The sequence below is a fragment of the Pinus tabuliformis genome, chromosome 6 (genome assembly GCF_031772625.1).
Source record: "Pinus tabuliformis cultivar Carrire ecotype Pingquan chromosome 6, CPIR1, whole genome shotgun sequence".
Classification (NCBI taxonomy): domain Eukaryota; kingdom Viridiplantae; phylum Streptophyta; class Pinopsida; order Pinales; family Pinaceae; genus Pinus; species Pinus tabuliformis.
In genome coordinates, this window is record NC_142292.1 from 1145935344 (window position 1) to 1145959505 (window position 24162).

Sequence of the window (24162 nt, forward strand, 5' to 3'; positions counted from 1 at the left end):
CATAATGTAGATTTTCTATCTTGCTCTATTTTTTTAGTATAGATAATGTTCTTTTTTTATTAATTCTCACATATAAAACATAATTTAAAGCACTTTAAAAACAGTTTCAACATAATTTAAAGTTAGAATTAACTATAGTAAAGTGATCGCTTAGATTTATTTGCAGTATGCTTTGAATGAATTAAGTAATGTGAATTTTAATTTCTTTTGTGTGTCAATCTAATGAAGGATGATCACATGAATCTTCCAATTGAATAGGAATTATTTTTTAAAGACTACAAACATTCATAATTGAGAATTTGGAGAAGTTTGTTGTTAAAAATCATTATCATTACCTACATGGCATAAGGATATATAAGTTCTTTAGAACCATAATTATTTTTAGATAGATAGTTGTCAATTTCTTCTATAGAATAATATTTCCTTTCAATTTCGATTAGATAAATTAGAAGTTATATCCTTGCATGTATTATGCTTTACACTTCATAAGTTTACAAACTCAGATTGATAAATTAAAATGTTATAAAATTGTAGTACAATTGAATTGAATGGAACTTGCTTCCTTTATACCTTCATGGTCATCCTCTCTCCATCACATATCATGAGTAAGGGTATAGTATGGGCACCATCCTCCACTCATATAACCCATATCAAAAGTTTACTGCTCTTTTGAGCGGCCTATTCAATTTGTCTAGTGATAGATAATGGAATTAAATGAGGTGGGTGTGGCTTGGTTGTAACACATCACAACCAAACTCTCCTCTTTATATCTATAAATATGTGTCCTCTCCTTCAACTCAATCATTAGTTGCATTTTTACATAAATTACATAAGAAAATTCACGTAGTAACATTTACATGGGGTGCGCTAAAAAGGTCTGTTATAGACCCCAACACGTTAAATGAATGATTTCTTTAGTGTTCTATAGACATAATACAAAATAAAAATAAAAAACAATAGTGAGCTTTATATTTACAACTCTTACATTCTTTTATACGATGAAAAAAAATAAGTAAAGCACCCTCACTTGATCCACCATTTCCTAGTTGACTTCATCTAGTCCAAAGTGCTCCTACTACACCTTGACCTACTCTATTACTCGATCTTGGAGCATGATATGCCTCTGGTCTAAATTTCATAGTTGTTCTGGTTAGAAATCTCCCTCATGTTCTTCCCGTATGACAAACAAGTCAACAATATGATTAGTGTCTTGTACATATTTCTTAAGCAAAGAAATGTGAAAAAAATCATGTGCTTTCATTATGGGTGGTAAGGCCAAGATATAAGGCATTGGCCCCACTCCTTTTAAAATTTGAAATGTTCCACAAAATCTTGGTGCCAACTAAGCACAAAACCCTATTCTCAGTGAACTCTTTCTTGGTATGTCAATGTAGAGATGTATATGCTCTCCCACTTAGAATTCCTTGTACATTCTTTGTTGATATGGATAAATCATTTTCCTACCTTGGCATAACTTCAATTTTTTCCTAATGTTAATTACGTCCTACTTCGTTTCCTTTAACATATCAGGTCTAAGAACCACCCTATTCACTAGATCATCCCAACTAATGGGAGTGTTGCATTTTCTACCATATAAAGCCTTGAAATGGCTCATCTTCTGTGACTCTTGATACCTATTGTTGTAGGAATTTCAACTAAGGGTAGGAAATTTTCCCACCTCTTTGATTAATGCATGACATACATCCTTATAATGTCTTGTGGAATTTCGTTAACTCTCTCAGTTTTTTCGTCCATCTGGGTATGATACACTATACTAAATGCTAGTTGAGTTCCAGAACCAACAAACATTTCTTTCCAAAATTTTGAAGTGAACTTGGCATCCCAATCTGAAATGATCTTCTTGGGTATGCCATGTAATCTAAATATATCCTTCATGAATATTTGAGTTATGTAAATTACCTTATGGGTAGACTTAACAGCTATAAAGTGAGCTTCCTTTCTCAATTTTTCATCCACCACCATTATGGCATTATGCTACCTAGACATTTTTTGAAATCCTGCGATGAAGTCCATAAATATGACTTCTCGAGTTATTATAGTTGCCAAATGGGATGTTTTAGCTCAGAAAGGCCTAGTAAACAAATTGAGCTTTCCTCCAGCTTGCCCAAAACCCTTCAATTACATGCCTTCTTAATCCAGTAAGTATTCATTTGATGTTTCCGCCTATGTAAAATTATCTAGACCTTAGCTTAAGTTTTATATTTAATTAATTATATTAAAATTATTTAAACAAAATAAAATTATTTCCATCACCCACATCATACTTCATTACTTTATCCACACAATTATACCATGTTATATCCCACTATGTATAAGTTTATCCTTATTACATCATGATTTATTTAAAAAATATGTGTTTAACTCCACAGTTGAGCGAACCTCACTAACCATATAGCCCATGACCTCCACCATATTGAAGAAAGTGTAACTAGGTTCGATATTTACAAATGTAATTTTGATATTTGTACTTGTCAAGAAAAAAAATATTATTTTTGTAAATTATAAGAATGAGTTTCTTTCTCATTCCATAGGTCTAGGAAAGTCAAATAATCAAAGACATATGTAGAGAGATCTTCTTGAGCATATATGTAATGTATATGAGTCAACGTAGTGTCTAGAAAAACCCTCCAAAACAAGTACAATCCTCTTGAAGTAGGCAGCAAGCAAACCAGTCATGTCGATCTGCAAAAATGAATTAAATAGCTAAAATAAGTCATGTCAGCTCACATATAAAGACACGCCTCTTCGTTGGTTCATTTCGGCTTAATATGGAGGGAAAAACACTATATATACCTCGTTGGGGTCACCATAGAAAAGACAATTCGGATACCTCTGAAATTTCGGATGGTGCAGGAATCTTGGTCAAGCACATGAGTATAGAACTTAGATTTGTTTGAAATTTCGGAGGTTTGTCATAAGGTACATGAATTTCGGATGGCAGTTATAGGAAGGGTTTTCATATGCCACAGTAAGGTAATGAAGCAATATGTGTATTTTCCAAATGAGTTGCACAATTACAGTCTTGGAACAATTGTGATGGAGAGGATCATGAAGATCCCACAACAACACACAGTCTTGACACATTGGTGATAATACCCTCTTGGCATGTTTACAAGAACGATCTCGACATGATTATAATGATGACGATATTGGTGTATACTTTGTCTCAATATACTAGACAAATGCAACATATTTATGATGATGAAACACAGGGAAAAAAATCACAGTCATTATCTTGGTATATCTCATCGTGACTCACCATACCTTGGAATATAGATATAATCATGATCTTGATGAAGACACAGTTACAAGGAGAAGATCTCAATGAAGATGTAACTATGGGGCAACATTTATAATCTCGTTGTTATAATGAATATCTTAGTAAAAGTGCAACAATATTCTCAATGAAGGTGCAACAAGGTGTCAAGATCTCAGTAATGCAACAATGATGACTTTAGTGAAGAAGCAGTAATGAAGATGATCTTAGAAGTGACAAAGAAGGGTATTGGTGTCTTGGCCTTGGAGTGGCATAGTAAGTCAAGGGTCGTGGTCTTGGTGTTCATCAATTGGAATCTCTATAAGAAGAATTATGAGCGGGTTTTCCTCTCCAAGAGGGAGAGTTTTTGGCCCTGGCAAAATGCCAACATCTTGTGTTCTTGTCTCTTTTTCTTGGTAGCTATTTGATGAACTAAAGAAGACACACTCTAATAATAATAAGTGAATATTGAAATAAGAAGAAAATTGAAAACACCTCACAAATAGTTATCAGGCTAAGAAGAATCACATTAATCCTACTTGCCCTAGAGTCTTCAACATGGTATCAGAGTTATGGTTACAGTCAAAGGAAGGCAAAAAAAGAGACATTTCAAGGATCAAGCCTCTAGTAGGACATCAAAGAAAGTTGAAGGAATTGAAAGATCAATCTACTACACCAGTCTACAATAGCAAAGGTTTTTGTCTATGCAATCTAAAAGACAGTCTACAAAAGCAGGAGGTTTTATGTTCACAAAAGGCCACCAAGACCCTCATAAAAGTTGTCTACAAAGCAAGACCTCATCTTGGAATAGGTTGAAACCATGTAAGTAGTGTTGATATACACTGCAAAAGAAGGCACATTGAAGGCAAGAAGGCACTCTCATCTCCCAGGTTATGAAATCAAGCAAGGATCATCTCCTTTCCCTAGAAGAAGAACATCCAAGGAAGCAACAAATCATCAAAAGGGAGCAACCTTTTCTATTAAGGAAATTATTTCTCACTTGAAAGAACATCATCCAAGAAGAAGCCCTCATACATCTTCTTCAACCACCAACAACATGATCAAGGTTACTATTCCATCTTCACATGACAAGTAAGTATCTTTTCACTTTATAAATTTGGTTAAATGACTTCATGAATTGCAATGACATCTATAATTTGATGGGTCATCAAGTTTCCTTGCATGAAGAAGGAGGATTGTCATAGTCCTCTAAGAAGAAGAAGTCATTAAACATATCAAAAGGTATCTTTTGAATTTATGGAAAGGGATGCTTATGAAAGATCCCCTCACATAGAAATATTGGAGACATCAAAGTGATGTAGATGATAAACTCATTCTCTAAACATGAAATGAATAAGGTCACATGAAATTTGATCTACATGAAAGTAAAGGGTATCAAAGGATGTAAGATATCTTCCATCTACAAGAACTAGAAAGGAATATAACTTAATGCACTAACAAATAATTAAGGTAACAAATATCCGTGGGATAAGAAGGTTACCTCATTTGACAACTTATTGTCTCTATGCTAAATAGAGAAAGACAAGTTGATGACAAAAGTATTGGACTAAATCATGTGCAGAAAGAAAAGGGAAGTTTGTTTCTCAAACACGGTAGAATAGGTATACAGAACTCGGATTTGTCTGAAATTGATTGATGGTCGGATTTGTCTGTGGGGCTACCGGAATTGTAAGTACAAGTTGTTATCACTCAGGTCTTTCACAAAAGTTGTAAGAAAGGGAATACTGCTAAGGTAACCACAGACCAATCTTTTAGATACAAAATCTAGCCAATCTGTATCCAGAGAGGGCTCTCTCTTTATGATTTAGCTTTGTTTTTTATAGGTATTAGGCTAGTTATGAAGTTCAAGGGTTTTGTTTGAGTTTGGGTGGTGAGATTCCATAGAACAGAGAGGTAAGATAGAATAGTTCAGTCCATTGGGCATGATGGATTCAAAGAAGATAACTTTCTGGATTTGGTTTCTTAACAGAGGATGGCTTCACAGAGCAAGGTAGTCAAACAAGGAACAAATAAAAGACTTGAAGCAGATGGAATGGGCTCAAATGGGTGAAGGGCAGTTAAGAATCCTTCAACATATTCAAAGAGGGAAAACGGATGATTATTGACAAAGAACAATTAAGAATTCTTTAACAAGTAATCAACATGAGAGAATCAGGAAACAGGAGTAACTAAGAATTCACTGTTTATTCTAATTCTGAAGAAAACACAGAGAATAATAAAGATTGAAAATAGATTGCAATCAAGCATATTCTGAATTAACCATTTTCTTTATCATTCAGATTATGAAACACAGATGACATAATAAACTAAGGAAACTATAAAACACAAGATATAGGGGACTTATTGATCCGGAGGTTGATTTAAGAATTATGTGACAAGTCCTCTGCTTCAATTCTTCATCCAGTAGGCCAAATAATAGTTGATTCCAACAACTTTTTATTCCAAAAGTTCAGTATTATAGCAGAGTCTAGGAAATATCCACACCACAGACCACCCCAATACTCCGAAGGAGGGGGTCTTTATACGACAAAATATGTACAACAAATATCTCATAACAGCTGTGAGATAATATCTAGTTTTAACCTGAAATAGTTTACAAGTAAAACAACTAACAGATGTTGTGTTGGAGGCAAGCCTCTAGGGTTTGGCTTGCAACTGTCTTCTGTAGTAGCTTCTGCGCCGACTGCCTGTCTTAACTGTGCTCTTTAATTTTGATCTGCTGCCTTTAATTCCGCTCTGAGATTCTTTATCGTTGATCTGATGCTTTTTAATGCTCGTCTAATACTCTTTAATGCCGAACTGATACACTTTGACTTGTTTTCATCCTCTTTAATGCTGAACTGACCCCTACTCACTGTTGTCTGGTATTTCACCCAAAATTTCCTTTTTCCAAGGGTAACAGTGTAAATATGGATAACCACCTATTTTTGGGGCACTGGAGGTTGTTCTACGCTCTTTAATCCATGACATTGAGATCTTTTTGTGGCTGGTATGCTAACTTCTTGCGGAGATTGTTGAGAAGTCTTGGCAATTGATGCACTGATAGCTGATTGTTTGAGATAGCTAAAAAGGTACTTGCGTTTACAGAGGAAAACTGCATGCTGCAGTTTGAATGGCCGCGAGCTCGTTATTGGAGCTTTTATGGTCAGGTAGTGGAAACGCAACCTCAAATGACTTTATTCTGCAGGAGAGCGTGGGGCATTGTATGCAAAAAACGTAGCAAAAATGACCTTTTTCCCTTTTTATTTGATAAACGAAGCTTTGGCAGGAAAATTTGATTCAACCAGGAGGATGGCGTGAGTGGGAGTACGAGATAGATGATGTGGCAGGTGATGTCAGTAGAAGGATGGATGACTTCAGCGAAGGGTGACATCAGCAGATGATGTCAGCAAGAGGATGGTGGTAAGCAGTTTGGCACGCACCGCTTTTGGAGCTGGGTGGTTTCGGGCAGAGGGCTAGCGAACATGGCGGGAGCGTGATGCGTGTCCTTGGTACAACAGTAAAACCACTGGCCAATTGCGTTTTAATGTCTGACGATGGAGGAGGTTGCGAAATGATCATCGAACGTTGGATGCGAGGGTGGAGATCAGACGGTGGACGCACATGAAATATGGTGAGAGGTTAATGTATGCGAGACCGGTGTATTTAAACTATTCTTAATGGTATCGGGGCTATTTTGATTGGTTCAGGATTGGTTATCAATTAACCCGGGCAGTTAATTAATTCCATTAGTGCACGGGGAAGGTTTAGGTTATTAATAAATTTCAAATAAATCTATTAATCCATGACAAACGTTTATGGTTATATTTCAACCGAGGGCGGGAATATGAATAATGCGGGGTTTTTGTTATATATTTACATAGTACGGGATGGGAATATAGCAAAGGCTTTATATAATAAAAGTTAGTGTTAATATGACTTATGAAAATGAACCAACGCTAAGTTAAAATGTTAGGAGTTACACTTTTAAAACTTAGGCTGTAGTGGGAAAAAGGGATTCATGGGAAATTCTTGCTAATTTCCTAAGCAAAATAGGGTTTTACTTAGGCACTTTATGAAATGAGATGGAGTGGCTATTTAGTGATATTAAGAACAAATTCTTATTTTTTGAGGGGGAAATTAGCAAATGATTTAGGGAAAAACATGAAGGGAAATTAGTTATGAAATCCTGCCTCGCTTTATTTGCTTCAAGTGTAATGTCCGGCATGGCAACTTGTGATAGAAATGAAAGTTATTACATTTTTTAGAAACATAATCCATCACAAGCATCATTCTGCAACACCAATCTACCTACCCTTCCTAATTTGCCTAGCATTTTCTTTCTTTCTGCAGGTGCACTTAGACTGGCAAACCCTTATCAGTATACTTTTCTTTACATGGTAAGCCTAGCTAAGTCTATACTTATTACTTCCAAGGGCTCAGATTAAACTGTTGAGCTCCTTTTCTTCTCTACCTATCTACTTATCTGCCAAGTTTAAACAGTTTGGTCAGATTTTATTCTCTATCTATAAAACATGAAATTCAAACATGAACTAGCCAAGATTAAGCTGTTTGGCCATTCAACACTTGTGGCATAAAAGAACAAGCTGCACACAATGCTTTATTTACAAAAAATAAAAAAGTAGTGGCATTTTGGACTTGCACACTTTCCTGGTATTTCTTTATTTGGGGTTCATTTCTTCTCATTTTTTCTTTTGACCATTTTATTCTTTTTACCCTTTGATTTTTCTTTTAGGGCATACCCTCTTTACATTTTTTATATTTTTTTTTGATTTTTTGATAATATGGAAACCCTTTGCAACAAGAAAAGGGATGAACATATTACAGAACTCAATAAGTCAATCATGAAATATGACACCTATCGATATAGGAGTATAACAGTGGCTCCACTTGGGGATGGATTTCCCTAGTGGAAAGTCAAGAACAACATGTCAGATGGCCTTCTGAATAGATTTTGCTGTGCTCTGAAATTTCCCTTTGCTGGTTGCTTTATTTGTATATATGACAACACACTTTCTGAAGCTTAGGGCCTTCTCTTTGGGCTTCCACTACAACAAGTTACTATCCAATCCAAAATAGTGATATTTATCAAGGACATATTATGTACATGTTAGAGTCAAAATTCATTAAAAAACTAGATCAAAGTAATGTTTCAACATTCGACCGTTCATTGGTCCTTCTTCTGTTTTTGCACCATCCAGGCTCTTCAGAAAGTAAGTATTGTTCCCTTGTAATGCCTGGATGATAAATGGCCCTTTCCATAGGAAGTCAAACTTCCCATGTTTTACTTTGTCTTCTCTCCTGGAATCCCACCTTAGAAATTTGTCTCCAATGTAGAAGTCTTCTGCTTTGGTCCTTTTATCAAATATTTTCTTGAGTTTTTCTTGTAACACTTGGGATCTTTGGTGCACTTCTTCTCTGGTCTACTGCAAATGGATGGTCTGATTTATTCTCCTTTGAATGTCATTAGGTTCAATCTGAGCTTCTTGCAGTAATTTCATTACAGGAATTCCTAAAGATGAAGGAAACAAAGCCTCCATACCATAAACTAACTCATAAGGGCTAGTTCCAATAGATCTCTTTGTAGTAAGTCTATCTGCCCATAGTGCATTTGTAAGTTTCTTGTGCCAATTTTTCTTGTTCTCTTCCAACAGTTTCTTAATAATGTTAATCATGCTTTTATTGGAAGACTCAGCTAGACCATTACCTTGAGGGTAATAGGCTGTGGAATGGCCTAAAGTGATATGGTATTTGTTACAGAAATTTATCATTTTTTTGGACTTAAAGGCAACATAATTATCAGTTATGATCTTTTCAGGACAACCAAATCTAGACAAGATGTTGGTTTCTAAGAATCCTATAATCACTGCATCATTGGCTTGTCTAGAAGGAATGGCTTCTATCCATTTGGTGAAATAGTCTGTGGCAGTGAGGATCCATCTATGTTGGCCAGAAGAGGGAGGGTGTATTTCTCCAATGAAGTCCAAAACCCATTGTTGAAAGGGCTTTTCAGTGGAAATTGGTCTCAAGGGCAGGGGTAACAGTTTCGTTTTTCCTTCAAAAATTTGGCATTTGTGGCAATCAGTAACAAACTTCTTTACATCAATGAACAAGGTTGGCCAGTAAAATCCAGCCCTTAGGATTTTGTCTGTAGTTGATTTCCAGTAAAGGTGTCCACCACAGTCCCCTGCATGAAATTCTTTGAGAACTTTGTCATATTCTTCTTTTACTAAACAATTCAATAGAATACATTCATGATTTTTCCAAAAAAGAGCATTATCTAAAATACAAAATTTTGAAGCTTTCATCTTTAAAAACCTTTTCTTTGTTCTGGATAACCCTCTAGGAGCTTATAGGTTTAATAATACATGAATTATACCAGCATACCAAGGTGATTCTAAGAAGGCCTGGCTGATTTGTGGAGTCGTCATCTCCTGTTCATTATCTAGTTCATTAATATCCAGGGCTTGAAAGTTTGTTTTAGTCATGAGTTTAGCCAATCCCTGTCCTTTTATAAGCTTTGTAGGTTTTATTTCAATGTCATACTCCAATATTTTAGCTATCCATTTACCTCGTTTGCCTTCAATTCCATCCTGAGTCAGGATGTCTTTAACAACAACATTTGGTACATAAGCTATTACATGCGAGTACAATATGTTGACTCTGAAGTCTTGAATAGCTTTCACAAGTTCATAAGCCTATTTTTCCATGATTTTGTAACTCAGAGGTGTGTCTCTAAGTGTTTTACTGAAAAAGGCTATGGGTTTTTCACATCCTTGATCATCTTTTTGCAGTAAAACAACTGCTATAGTGTGTTTTGATTCAAATGAGAAAATTATGAAGTCTCTGTCAAACTTTGGACTTGTGAGGACTGGTGTTTTGGTCAAAGCCATTTTAATTTCTTCAAATGATTGTTTGGCTTCTTCTTTCCATTTAACCTTTGAATCCTTTTTTAACATGTTGTTCAACAATCTAATTAATTCAGCCAAATTAGATATGAATCTTCTCAAAAATTAATCTTCCCTCGGAAAGCTTGAAGTTCTTTGACATTTCTAGGGTGGGGTATTTGCAGAATAGCTTCTATTCTAGCAGGATCAATTTTGATGCCATATTTGGCGATGATATGGCCTAACAATTTTCCTTCTTCTAGACCAAACAAAGACTTTTTGGGATTTAATGAAATACCATATTTTCTGCATGTTAAAAACACTTGTCTCAAATGATCTAAATGTTGTTGATCTGATCTAGAAAACACAGTGAGGTCATCTAGATATACAACCAGAAAATCGTGAATTTCTTTTGCAAAAGCTATGTCCATTGCTTGTTGAAAGGTTGCCCCTGCATTCTTAAGTCCGAATGGCATTTTAACATATTTGAATGTACCCCATGGTGTTGTAAATGTAGTTTTTTCTTGGTCATCTAGATGAACCAGAATCTGATTAAAACCTAAAAACCCATCCAAAAGTGAAATCCTAGAAGCACCTACTACTCTTTGTAAAATATGATCCATCTTAGGTAAAGGGTAGTTGTCCTTCCAAGAAACCTTGTTTACATTTCTTAAGTCAACACGTAATCTGATTTCCCTTGTTTTCTTCATGGTAGGTACTAAATTAGATACCCACTTAGAAAATCTGATTGGTGCAATTATCCTTGCATCATGCATTCGTTTGATTTCTTTCTCAATTAAAGGAAGCAGTACAAGGTTGATTCTTCTGAGCTTTTGTTTGAATGGTTTTTTATTTTCCTTGAGAGGTATTGTATGTTGCATTATAGAGGTGTCATAAGACTTCAAGTCTTCATAGCTCCAGGCAAAAACATCCTCGAATTCATTGATCAGTTCAACATATTTAAGTTTTTTATCAGGGGGCAAAGTTTTGGACAATTTTACCATTTTTGGGTTCTGTTCGGTTCCTATGTTGTAGTCTTCAACATTTTCTTTTGGAGGTTCCATCTGAGATTTCTTTGGAATGTCATTAAAATAAAAGAGATCTTCCAAAAGAGTTAATCCTTTGGGCAAATGATTGTCTTTCAAATTGATAATTTCAGATTCTCCTTCAATAATCTCATCTACATTTGTTTCTTTAAGATCCTGTATTTCCTTTTTGGTAAATTTTGTTGGATGAAGCATTTGAGTTGCGTTTTTTGCTAAAATGTCTATTTCCATCTAATTTGTTGGATCAAGTTCACTAACTGTATATCCATCAACGTTAGTGCTAGAAAATTCTTCTTCTAGAGTTAAAAAATTATTGATATGATTATCACTGTCAAACACCTGCTAGTTCTTTAGATTATCAGGTATGGCTGGCCTGTGTCTAATTTTTGCTGTGAATTGATGATTTGGTTCAAATGGCAATTTACAGGTGCTAGCGAAAATTGCTAGGAAATGAGCTTGCAAGTTATGTTTTCTTGGGATCTTGGAAAGCTGAGTTTCCAGAAATGTACTGAGGATGTCTAGAGCTGTTCCTCTGTACTTTCTCAATTTGGGATCATTTGTTAAGAACTTCCCTTTTATCTGTTAAATGATTAAATCAGAATCTCCTATGACTGACACTCTAGTTGCTCCCAATTTTTTGAACAGTTTAAGACCTAGCAACAGAGCTTCATATTCAGCCATATTATTAGTGCACCTAAAGTTTAATCTATAGGCATGACCTTCAACATGATTTTTTTCAAGATTGTGCACCCAAACTCCTGCTCCTGCTCCTAATTTGTTCACAAAACCATCAAATTCTAAGTACCACAGGATTTCATGTTCAAAATTAGTATCTAGAGTTTCTGGGATTTGTTCAATAGGGAGATCTGGTTTTTCAATTTTTTCTGGTTTATCTGATGTTTCATGATTTTCAACAATTTCTTGGATTCGGACACTAGACCTTCCATTTGCACTTTTTTTCTGTTTTATCTGTTAAACCTTTTATTGCATGCGGGGGGTCAATTTCAACATTGTAAAGGATAAAAGAATCCATATCTGAATGTATTGAGTAGATAGGGAAATTTTGAGGTTTCTCTTGGCTACTTACTACATACTTCATTAAGGTTTCTCTGTATAGTCTCTTGGGTTGACCAAACACTGAAATAGTGGTATAAGACATATCCAACTGTAGAGATCCTTGAAGCTTTGCACCCCAATATCTAGACAATACCATGCCATACTTTGGAGGAATATCAACTACTACTATGTCCATTAAGATGGTTTTGGCAGGATATTGGACTAGTGACACACATAAATCTTTGATTAAACCCAAACATTTGACCTGACTTGAATCAAAAGAGAAAAGATCTTTATATGGCCTGGTGATGTCAAGGACTAGTCTCTCCATTACAGATTTAGGCATTAAATTATGGGAAGCACCAGAATCAAACATGGCATTATGAAGAATTTTATCATGTAGGTTTAAACCCACATAGAAAGGAGGAACTTCTCCCTTTGCTGTTTTTCCATTTACTTCAGGGCCAAATATCAATTCAGGCTGGTCATCAAAAACGTTTACTGAATCTTCATTCACAGAAATTTTGAGTGATCTGCTGATTTGACTTCTGTAGAAATTATGTTTAGCTAATTCTAATAATGGAACAACTATCTTTAGTTTGCCTACTTCTGTCTCAAGATTGAAATGTTTTTCGGTTTGAGTTCTTGTATTTTGGACAACTGAATTTTCTGCGTTTTTCTCTTCTTCAGGAGTGGGATCATGGGCTGAAGTTGTTTCCAAATCATGTTCTGGAGGCTCTCCTACTTTTTCTTTAGCATGAATAGCAGTGGAAGGTTGTCTGTTAGGTGGCTAATTATCTGATATATCTTCAACAATTGGGTTATCAGGGTTAGGACCTGTTTTAGAAAGAATATGTAGAGGGGGAGGACTGATCTTACCTTTGTTAGGCTACTTGGTATCTTTCTGTTTGCTGATTTCAAGGACATCTATCCTTCTGCTCCTTAGATTGTATTGTTTGTGGACCTCATAAATGGCTGTATCATATCCCTCCCTAAAGTCAAATGATTCACCTGACTGAGTTTGGAATTGTTTAAGGCTGTGAGCTTCTTTATCCTCTTAGGTCAAGAAAACTTGTTGTTCATTGTTGAGTCCCATCAGATTAATTTGAGTGTCTTCTACTAGTTCATCAGAAGTTGAGGCTTCAACATAATTTTCTTGAAATGGGAGCCTAATATTTTGGTGAGGCCCTGTCTTTCCAGTGTTAGGATTTTGGTTATTCTTGAAATTTGGATTTCTCTCGGTATTGCTCGGTTGACCATCCCAAGGGGATTTTCTCTTGATTGTTTCTACTCTATCTCCAAGTAGATCCATTCCTTTAATAATTGCATCTAATTTCTGTTCAAAGACAGAAAGTTCTTCTTTGAAAGGTGTCCTCCTTCCAGCACTAGCTCTAGATCGTTTAGATATCAGGTTGGCCTCAACACTGACAACTATACTCTGCATTTCTTCTAAGTTTCGAGGAGCTCTTTCCCTAATTTGGTATGCCATATCAGAATCAAATGCATCAGGGAATTTGATCAAGGCCAAATTTGGAGGAGGTCTGAGATTATGAGGAATAGCATTGTAGACATTATTAAATCTGGTACAATAATCTTGGACAGTTTCTTGTGTGCCTCTCCTCAGGTTCTCATATTCTGATAAAATGTGGAGAGGGTCTTTCTTCTTTTCCCATCTATTCAAGAAGGTCTGATAAAGAGCTTATGGGTCATTGATGCTGTTTGCAGGGAGGGATCTAAACCAGGTTCTAACATCTCCAGTTAAACTTTGAACAAATACTTTCATTCTAACATCATCATCACCAATCTCATAACTTTCAAAATAGTTGGTCATTTTATTGGTATGTTGTTGAGCTGTATAAGTGCCAGTACCTTCAAAAGAAGGGATTTTACTTTGATAGTCTTGGGGCATGGCCCCTAGATTGGCAGGTAAGTTTAGGGGAGTATATCGGTTTGCCATGGTTGCAAAAATAGTTGTGGCAACTAGAGGAGTAGGGATTACAGTGGGAATGTGTGTTGTAGATGGAGGAGTGGAAAGGGTAACTTGGGGTGCTAATGGTGAACTTGGAGAATCTGTAGTAATCACAGAAAGGTTTAGTGTTCTTTCAGAGGTAAGCTCAAAAATGGATGGAGTTCTGCAAATGTCTATCAAGGTGTGATCTAGAAAAATTTTATTAGCTCTCTTGACTTCTAAGAATCCTGGAAATCGGATTAGGATTTTCAAACACAGGTGGGGGATTAGGATCAGGATGTGATCTGGTGTAACGAATCTTTTCTGAAGCCAGTTTCTAGATATGTTTTTCGTTTTTTCTTGAAATAATTTTGACAATACAACTTTAACAATCTCTTCTAGGAGGTTTTATATGTGGGAGTTTTGAACTTTCCTAAAGAATTTTTTAAAAAGAGGAACTGATGAGGTATTCGAAACCAACTGTCCAATCCATAAACTAGATTGGAGATAGACTGAAGCAACATTCATTTACTTTTTCAATTGCAAAGCAAAAGCATTTCAAAGGTTACCTGGCTAACTTCAGGCTCCATCTGTAGTTTATGGAGTAAACAATAGTAACAAACAATTATTCAGGTCCCTAGTGGAGTCGCCAATGATGTTATCACTCAGGTTTTTCCCAAAAGTTTTAAGAAAGGGAATACTGCCGAGGTAACCACAGACCAATCTTTTAGATACAGAATCTAGCCAATATGTATCCAGAGAGGGCTCTCTCTTTATGATTTAGCTTTGTTTTTTATAGGTATTAGGCTAGTTATGAAGTTCAAGGGTTTTGTTTGAGTTTGGGTGGTGAGATTCCATAGAATAGGGAGGTAAGATAGAATAGTTCAGTCCATTGGGCATGATGGAGTCAAAGAAGATAGCTTTCTGGATTTGGTTTCTTAACAGAAGATGGCTTCACAAAGCAAGGTAGTCAAACATGGAACAAATAAAAGACTTGAAGCAGATGGAATGGGCTCAAATCGGTGAAGGGCAGTTAAGAATCCTTCAACATATTGAAAGAGGGAAAATGGATGATTATTGACAAAGAGCAATTAAGAATTCTTTAACAAGTAATCAACATGAGAGAATCAGAAAATAGGAGAAACTAAGAATTCACTGTTTATTCTAATTTTGAAGAGAACACAGAGAACAATAAAGATTGAAAACAGAGTGTAATCAAGCATATTCTGAATTAACCATTTTCTTTATCATTCAAATTATGAAACACGGATGATATAATAAACTAAGGAAACTATCAAACACAAGATATAGGGGACTTATTGATCTGGAGGTTGATTCAAGAATTTTGTGACAAGTCCTCTGCTTCAATTCTTCATCCAGTAGGCCAAACAACAGTTGATTCCAACAGATTTTTATTCCAAAAGTTCAGTATTACAGCAGAGTCTAGGAAATCTCCACACCACAGACCACCCCAATACTCTGAAGGAGGGGGTCTTTATACAACAAAATATGTACAACAAATATCTCATAACAGCTGTGAGATAATATCTAGTTTTAACCTAAAATAGTTTACAAGTAAAACAACTAACTGATGTTGTGCTGGAGGTAGGCCTTTAGGGTTCAGCTTGCAGTTGTCTTCTGTAGTAGCTTCTGTGCCGACTGCCTATCTTAACTGTGCTCTTTAATTCTGATTTGCTTCCTTTAATTTTTCTCTGACATTTTTTATCGTTGATCTGATGCTTTTTAATGCTCGTCTGATACTCTTTAATGCCGAACTGATACACTTTGACTTGTTTTCATCCTCTTTAATGCTGAACTGACCCCTACTCACCGCTATATGGTACTCCACCCAAAATTTCCTTTTTCCAAGGGTAACAGTGTAAATATGGATAACAATCTATTTTTGGGGCACTGGAGGTTATTCTGCGCTCTTTAATCCATGACATTGAGATCTTTTTGTGGCTGGTATGCTAACTTCCTGCGGAGATTACTGTGAAGTCCTGGCTATTGATGTGCTGATAGCTAATTGTTTGAGATAGCTAAAAAGGTACCTGCGTTTACAAAGGAAAACTGCATGCTACAGTTTGAATGGCCGCGAGCTCGTTGCTGGAGCTTTTCTGGTCAGGTAGTGGAAATGCGACCTCAAACGACTTTATTCTGTAGGAGAGCGTGGGGCGCTGTATGCAAAAAACGTAGCAAAAATGACCTTTTTCCATTTTTATTTGACAAATGAAGCTTTGGCGGGAAAATTTGATTCGACCAGGAGGATGATGTCAGCGGGAGTACGGGACAGATGACGTGGCAGGTGATTTCAGTAGAAGGATGGATGAAGTCAGCGAAGGGTGACGTCAGCGGATGATGTTTGTAAGAGGACGGTGGTAAGCAGTTTGGCCCGCACCGCTTTTGGGACTGGGTGGTTTCAGGCGGAGGGCTAGCGAACATGGCGGGAGAGCGACGCGTGTCCTTGGTACAATGACAAAGCCACCAGTCGATCGCACGTTAATGTTCGGCGATGGAGGGGGTCGCGAAATGATCGTCGACCGTTGGATGCGAGGGTGGAGATCTGATGGTGGACACACATGAAATATGGTGAGAGGTTAATGTATGCGGGCCCGATGTTTTTAAACTTTTTTTAATGGTATCGGGGCTATTTTGATTAGTTCGGGATTGGTTATTAATTAACTTGAGCAGTTAATTAATTCCATTAGCGCGCGGGGAAGGTTTAGGTTATTAATAAATTTCAAATAAATCTATTCATCCCTGACAAACGTTTATGGTTATATTTCAACCGGGGGCGGGAATATTAATAATGCAGGGTTTTTGTTATATATTTACATAGTACGGGTGGGAATATAGAAAAGGATTTATATGATAAAAGTTAGTGTTAATATGACTCATGAAAATGAACCAGCACTAAGTTAAAATGTTAGGAGTTACACTTTTAAAACTTAGGCTGTCGTGGGAAAAAGCGATTCATGGGAAATTCTTCCAACTTCCTAAGAAAAATAGGGTTTTACTTAGGCACTTTATGAAATGAGATGGAGTGGCTGTTTAGTGATATTAAGAACAGATTCTTAATTTTTGACGGGGAAATTAGCAAATGATTTAGGGAAAACATGAAGGGAAATTAGTTATGAAATCCTGCTTCGCTTGATCTGCTTCAAGTGTAATGTCCACCATAGCAACTTGTGATAGAAATGAAAGTTATCACATTTTTTAGAAACATAATCCATCACAAGCATCATTCTGCAACACCAATCTATCTACCCTGCCTAATTTGCCTAGCATTTTTTCCTCTTTCTTTGGGTGCACTTAGACTGGAAAACCCTTATCAATATACTTTTATTTGCATGGTAAACCTAGCTAAGTCTGCACTTATTACTTCCAAGGGCTCAGATTAAACTGTTGAGCTCCTTTGCTTCTCTACCTATCTACTTATCTGCCAAGTTTAAACAGTTTGGTCAGATTTTATTCTCTATCTCTAAAACATGAAATTCGAACATGAACTAGCCAAGATTAAGCTGTTTGGCCATTCAACACTTGTGGCATAAAAGAACAAGCTGCACAAAATGCTTTATTTACTGAAAATAAAAAAGTAGTGGCATTTTGGACTTGCACACTTTCCTGGTCTTTATTTATTTGGGGTTCATTTCTTCTCATTTTTTCTTTTGACCATGTTATTCTTTTGACCCTTTGATTTTTCTTTTAGGGCATACCCTCTTCACATTTTTTACATTTTTATTTTTATTTTTTGATAATATGGAAACCCTTTGCAACAAGGAAAGGGATGAACATATTACATAGCTCAATAAGTCAATCATGAAATATGACACCTATCGGTATAGGAGTATAACACAAGTATAACTAGCATTCATGTGGTATAACTAGCATTCATGTCAGATTTGTCTGAAATTTCAGAGGTCTATGACAAGGTACATGAATTTCAGATGGTAGTTACAGGAAGGGTTTTCGTATGCCACAGTAAGGTAATGTAGTAGTATGTGCATTTTCTAGATGAGTAGCACAGTTACAGTCTTGGAATAATTGCGATGGAGAGGATCATGATGATCCCACAATAGCACATAATCTCGACACATTGGTGATAATACCCTCTCTACATGTTTACAAGCAAAATATCAACATGATTATAATGATAAGGATATCGGTGTATACTTTGTCTCAACATACTAGACAAACACAACATATCTATGATGATGAAACACAGGGAGAAAAATCACAATCATGATCTCGGTATATCTCACCGTGACTCACCATACCTTGGCATGTAGATATAATCATGATCCTCATGAAGACGCAGTTACAAGGAGAATATCTCAATGAAGAATTAACAATGATGCAACAATGATAATCTCATTTTTATAATGAGTATCTCAGTAAAAGTGCAAAAATATTCTCAATGAAGGTGCAACAAGTTGTCAAGATCTTAGTAATGCAATAATGATGACTTCAGTGAAGTAGCATTAATGAAGATGATCTCAGAAGTCACAAAGAAGAGGATTGGTGTCTTGATCTTGGAGTGCCATAGTAATTCAAGGGTCATGGTATCGGTGTTAGTCAATTGGAATCTCAATAAGAAGAATTATGTGTGGGTTTTCCTCTCCAAGAGGGAGAGGTTTTGGCCCTCGAAAAATTCCAACATCTTGTGTTCTTGTCTCTTTGTTTTGGTAGCTATTTGATGAACTAAACAAGACGCACTCTAATAAGTGAAGATTCAAATAAGAAGGAAAGTTAAAAACACCTCACAAATAGTTTTTTTTTTTTTGTTGAAGCAAGAGTCGTACCTTTATAATCATTAAAACAGAAAAGTATTTACATAGAATACAACCATCCACATGGTATCATGGATTTTAAACAAACCCTACTTTCTAGAAAACCTAGGGTCATGAGTTAAGTGTTAAAACTCTGACCCTAATCCATAAAACTACACCACCCAAAAAGGCAACAAGTATGAAGGCCACATAAGCAACTCGACCAATCTGAAAAAGGAGGAGAAAGCCTGATACATTTCTCCTTCAGAACACCTAGCTCCCACCAACTACAACGGAGTACCTCGCAGAGCCAAGGCTCTCGCCAAAAAACCGTTTGGAAGCACCATTGAATGCGACAAATTCTTGACCATCGATCCCCCCGAATGGATCCAATGGTGGTGGTGAATATCACGCCACCTATAAGTCCACCCTTTAACCAAGAGGCCCCACAGACAAGCTCGATAGATCACAGCCATAGATCCGTCGGACTTGATCCTACAGTGGAGGATCATATCACCCTGAGCAAAGGAGTTGTTGTTTAACATGTGATAAGGGTGGAGAACAAAACCACCCCATAGCCACGTGTCACCCGAGGAGTGTGACCGCACCCAAATTTTGAAAACCACTTCCCACCCGAGAGGCCCCCGATATACCGCAAACCACTCCGCTAGCGGAAATGCAATGTTTGACAGCGTATTAGGAATATTCATTTCGTTGTTGGAATCCAAGTTCTGGCAGCTACCACTTTTGCTTTTGCCGCCGTTTGTGAGCCTGAGCAACGTACTACCCCTTCCCTCCAAACAACTACTCTGGTAGCAGACTCCTCCTGGCAACATAAGAATAAACGAGAAAGGTAAAACTTGCACCTCATAAATCAACCAAATTATTGGACAGAGCTTCCATTGTTTTGGTGTGGTACACCATCATATCCTCGACTGCTTGGGTGTCACACTGATCCATGAAATTATCCTGAGGCAACCTATGCCCACTCATCATAACCCTATACCTAGTACATTTCACACCTTGATTAGCCAGTAGATTAGCAAGTTTATTGGCCTACCATCGCACCTGGTTAAAATTGACTGTGTGTAGGCCTCTGAGGTGGATCTGGATCCTTTGGAAGACCTGGATCAGCCTCCAGTGTTTTGAAACCTTCTCTGGCTCTGAGACCCAACTACTTTTTTTTTTTGTGTTAATGATAATCTCAGAGTTAGCTTCGATAATAACATTTTTCCGGTTATCTTGCACCAGGAGATCTAAGCACTACTCCATAGCCATGGCTTCTGCCATGTTGTTTGTAGCTTCACCTAAATGTCCATGGAAGATGGAAAGGATGTTACCAGTATCGTCCCTTAACACCCCTCCAAATTCCGCACTGCCCGAGTTGCCTTTAGAAGCCCCATATATGTTATATTTTAGAAATCCCAAAGGGGGAGGATGCCAGAATTCCTGCTTAGAAACCATAGCCAAAGCCCTTCTATTCAGGGGCTGCAACATAAGCCCCTGCATACCGAACAATCCCAGAATCTTCAAGTCAGCATCTGAGGGTTGATTTTTAGGGGTGTTTCGCACTATGGTACCCACCGTCTCTTTAAGTTGAGTCAAAGTCTGCTTCAAAAGACACTGAAGGGATCTTTTTTCATTTTTGAAAATTCTCTTATTCCTTTCTTTCCAGACATTCCAAATAATGAAGCTAGGGGTAAGAGCCCATGCAGTACCAAGAATTTCATTATCTGAGTAACTATTTCTCCACCTGGTTAGGGTGTTGAAGATGCACCCTCTGTCCCTGTTGCTTCTTTGGAAGATGTTAGAAAAATAATCCTACAAACTAGAGGTAAAGATACAATTATTGAGGAGGTGTTTCATTGTTTCTTCTTTGGCCTCACAGAGTAGGCATCTTGAAGGCCCCAACACACCCCTTTTTCTTATGTTGTCCCAAGTCAGAATTATCTTATGATAAACAAGCCACATGAAGAGTTTAATCTTCATCCAGCCTTGATGGCTCCATAAATTCTGCCATATTCTATCCGGAACAAGAGATTCCATCTCAAGGATTTTGCGCTATCTTCCTTAAGATTAAAGGTACCCTCATTGTTGTTGCCCCACCTCAATTGGTCATGCCCCCCAGTCACTAAGATCTTCCTTTGTTCCAGTATCCACATGAGAGCCTCAGATTTAGTTTTCAAGGGGTTATCTTCCTCATAAATCATATTTCTCCACCTTCTCCATTTACTTTCATTATTATTTTGGTCCCAAAAATATTTGACTTGTGATAACCCCTTGATATCTGTCTCTCTTTTGAGGTCCAGAAATTGCTCATTTAGCAGTATTGGTTCTTGTTGCCATTTATCTTCCCAAAAAAGTGCCAAATCCCCCTCTCTGATTTCCCAGAAGCTATTCTTTTGAACTAAGCCTCTGTTCTCCCAGGCCTTATTCTAGATGTGTGAGCCCTTTATATTTCCAAACATCCTTATATGATTGTTGTTGTCCCAAGTACTAGCATATTTTTCTGTCCAGATACTAGCCCACTGGGCCTTTGGTTCTTTGACTCATCTCCACCATAACTTAGCTCCTGAAGCCCTGCTTAGAACTTCTGGATCATCTAGACCCAGACCTCCTTGAATTTTGGGTTTGTAAATATTTTCCCAAGCAACTAAGGCCCATTTCTTTTTTTTCTCCCCTTTACCCCAGAGAAAGTCTCTTTGAATAGTTCTGAATTGTTGTAATACTAGTTTTGGTATAGGGAGTGCTGAAAGCATAAGAACTGGGATAGATTGTAGAACAACCTTTGTAAGCACCAACCTGCCTGCCAAGTTTAAAGATTTGATGGTCCAATTCCTGATTTTATCCTGCATCTTATTAATCACCATTCCAAAATACTCTTATGAAGAGGTTTAGCAGTAAGGTGGATTCCCGAATATTTCGAAGGAAGAGAATCTATTTGAAAGCCTAGAATTCTGGAGATATTCCTTTGTATAGAAATATCAATATTAAAGAAAAAGATTTTAGATTTAAAAAGATTAACCTCCATACCTGTGGCCAAACCAAATTCATTTAGAAGTTGTTTGTATGCCAAAGCTTCTTTGACTGTAGGAACTCCCTGCAACATGGTATCATCCACAAATTGTTGTTGAGTCAAAGTCTGTCCATTCTCAGAAAGTTGAAGACCCTTGATTTTGCCTTCTGCTTTTGCTTTCTTAATTGATCTACCAAGACCTTCCATCATGAGTATAAAGAGAAAGGGAGAGCGTGGATCTCCCTGCTTAAGGCCTCTTGAGGGAATAAAAATCTTTGAGGGAGAGCCATTTACAAAAATTGAAAAGCTAGAAGAAGTTACCAAAGCCATGACCCATCTAACCTAATTATGATCAAACCCAAAAGCAATAAGAACCATCCTGATATAGGTCTAGTTCAACTTATCATAGGCCTTAGCTATGTCCAGCTGCATGATCATTCCAGCCTTCCTATTGCTAGTCAGTGAGTGGACCACCTCCCGTGCTTAAATGATGTTGTTGAGAATTTTTCTACCTTCCAAATAGCCAAATTTCTCCCCAGAAACTAGGGTGGGGAAAAGTGGTTTTCTATTAGCTACAACCTTGGATATAATCTTGTAAACCACATTGCACAATGCTATGGGTCGAAACTTATCAGGAGTAAGAACATTATCTTGTTTAGGAATCAGTGAAATGAAGGAGGTGTTGAGGGCCTTCAGGATCATTCTATTCCCCTTGGAATCTTCTACCACATTCAGAATATCTTGTTTAACAATATTCCAACATGCTTTAAAGAAGTCCACATTAAAACCATCAGGACCCGGTGCTTTACCATTTTGCATTACCTTGATGACTTCACTGATTTCCTCTTAAGTTACTGGCTTGTTGAGGTTAAGATTATCCTCTTTGGACACTAGTCTTGGTATATGTCTTATAAGATCCTTAATGAAAGGCTCTCTATTTGGAATGCTTTCCTGTGCAATCCCCCTAAAGTGTTGAACTAAAACAGCTTCAATTTCTTCATGGGTACTAACTAGTTGTCCTTCCTCATCCTTAATCGAGGAAAATCTATTATGAGCCTCGTTTGCCAAGGTTGACCTGTGGAAAAGTCTGGTATTTCTTTCCCCTTCCTTTAACCATTGCACTCTAGATTTTTGTCTCCAGAATATTTCCTCTTGTTTGCATAAGTTCTCCCACTCGTGTTGAAGAATGGTGGCTCTATCATTGCTGATTTTATCAAACCCAACCTTGATAAGGGATTGGTTGAGTATCTACAGTTTGCTTTCAACAAATTTTTTCCCTTCAAAAATATTGCCAAACTCTTTCTTGTTCCATTCTTTAAGCTTAAGCTTTATATGTTTTAGTCTTTTGTGAAGAAGGAACATATTTGTACCCTGAATATGCAGATCTTCAGACCACCAACTTGAAATATTGTTGATAAAATCTGGATGGGTGAGCTAGATATTCTCAAATCTAAAAGGTCTATTCCTAGGAGTACTAATGCCCCTGATCTCTAGTTAAATTTTCCAGTGATCAGAGCCGCCAAAGGGCAGAATCCTTGCTTCCATTCAAGTGTCATTGAGTATAAGGTCCTCTGATATGATGAATCTATCTAACTTTGAGGCCATCAGAGACCCTCCTCCTCTTCTATTGTTCCAAGTAAAGTGACCATTACTTGTATCAATGTCAACCAGTTTCATAGTGTCCAAGAAAGATTGAAAAGCTAAGGCATCTTTGGTGAGAGCTCTAGTGGCCCCCTTTTTCTCCGATAGTGATTTGATCATGTTGAAGTCCCCACCCAAAATCCATGGAATCCTAGCATATCTCTCTCTGAGATCCATGAGGGAATCAAGGAGTCTCAATTTGTCATCCATTTTCTGAGGGCCATAAACATTCGTTACCAAATAGATCTCCCTATCCCCCACAGGTTGCATTACCAATGATAGATAATTTCTGGAGGCTTCAACATCTATTATACCAATCTTTAGGGGATTCCAAAGAGTAAGAATGCCACCTGTTGTATTTTCTGCCTTGACTTCTAGAAACTCAAAACGACTGAGCCATTTACTATGAATATATTTAATTTTTTGTATAGAAAATTCAGTTTCCTGGATAAATATAATATCTGGAGCTTCTTGTTTCATTCTGTTACTAAGTAATCTTTG